Below are 1,669 nucleotides of genomic sequence, written 5' to 3'. Positions count from 1 at the left end.
TTATCCACTCAGCAACAGACAGAGAACTCTGAACAAAACACTTCTAATTTGGCAAACTTAGTCTCTGATCTGTCTAAGGCTACTGTAAGTTTCATGAATGAAACAAGATCTTCCATTAGATTAGTAAAGGTTGAAGGCCTTTACATCCCTGCTAATTTCATAGTCCTGGATACTGGAAAGGAAGATGATGAATCCATCATCCTAGGAAGACCTTTCCTGGCCACAGCAAGAGCTGTGATTGATGTTAACAGAGGTGAAATAGTCCTTCAATGGAATAAGGACTCCCTTGTGTTTAAAACTCAAGGATCTCCCTCTGCAACCATGGAGAGGAAGCAGAAAAAGCTTCTCTCAAAGTAGAGTCAACCAGAGCCCCCACAGTCAAACTCTAAGTTTGGTGTTGGGAGGCCACAACCAAACTCTAAGTTTGGTGTTGAACTCCCATATCCAAACTCTAAGTTTGGTGTTGGAGAGTCTCAACAAAGCTCTGCACATCTGTGAGGCTCCATGAGAGCCCACTGTCAAGCTATTGACATTAAAGAAGCGCTTGTTGGGAGGCAACACAATTTTTATTTATCTAACTATATTTTTCTTAGTTATATGTCTTTGTAGGTTCATGATCATGTGGAGTCACGAAATAAATATAAAAATTGAAAACGGAATCAAAAACAGCAGAAGAAAAATCACACCCTGGAGGAGCATCTGTCTGGCGTTCAGCGCCAGAACAGAGCATGGTCCTGGCGCTGAACTTTTTGTTTTTCCATTACCATTGATGGCACCTAAGACCGGAGAATCCTCTAGAAAGGGGAAAGGGAAGACAAAAACTTCCACATCCGAGTCATGGGAGATGCAAAGGTTCATCTCCAAAGCCCATCAAGACCACTTCTATGATGTTGTGGCCAAAAAGAAGGTGATCTCTGAGGTCCCTTTCAAACTCAAAAGAAATGAGTATCCGGAGATCCGACATGAAATTCAAAGAAGAGGTCGTTTTCTATATTATGTGCTTATCTGTGTTTGTGTCTTCATTACATGATCATTAGTAGTTAGTAACTATGTCTTAAAGTTATAAATGTCCTATGAATCCATCACCTCTCTTAAATGAAAAATGTTTTAATTCAAAAGAACAATAAGTACATGAGTTTCGAATTTATCTTTGAACTTAGTTTAATTATATTGATGTGGTGACAATGCTTCTTGTTTTCTGAATGTATGCTTGAACAGTGCATATGTCTTTTGAAGTTGTTGTTTAAGAATGTTAAATATGTTGGCTCTTGAAAGAATGATGACTAGGAGACATGTTATTTGATAATCTGAAAAATCATAAAAATGATTCTTGAAGCAAGAAAAAGCAACAAAGAACAAAGCTTGCAGAAAAAAAAATATAGGCGAAAAAAAATAGAAAGGAAAAGAAAAAGCAAGCAGAAAAAGCCAAAAGCTCTTAAAACCAAGAGGCAAGAGCAAAAAGCCAATAACCCTTAAAACCAAAAGGCAAGGACAATAAAAAGGATCCTAAGGCTTTGAGCATCAGTGGATAGGAGGGCCTAAAAGGAATGAAATCCTGGTCTAAGCGGCTAAACCAAGCTGTCCCTAACCATGTGCTTGTGGCGTGAAGGTGTCAAGTGAAAACTTGAGACTGAGCGGTTAAAGTCAAGGTCCAAAGCAAAAAAAAAAA

The sequence above is a fragment of the Arachis ipaensis genome, chromosome B04 (assembly GCF_000816755.2).
Source record: "Arachis ipaensis cultivar K30076 chromosome B04, Araip1.1, whole genome shotgun sequence".
Classification (NCBI taxonomy): domain Eukaryota; kingdom Viridiplantae; phylum Streptophyta; class Magnoliopsida; order Fabales; family Fabaceae; genus Arachis; species Arachis ipaensis.
This window is presented reverse-complemented; position numbering follows the sequence as displayed.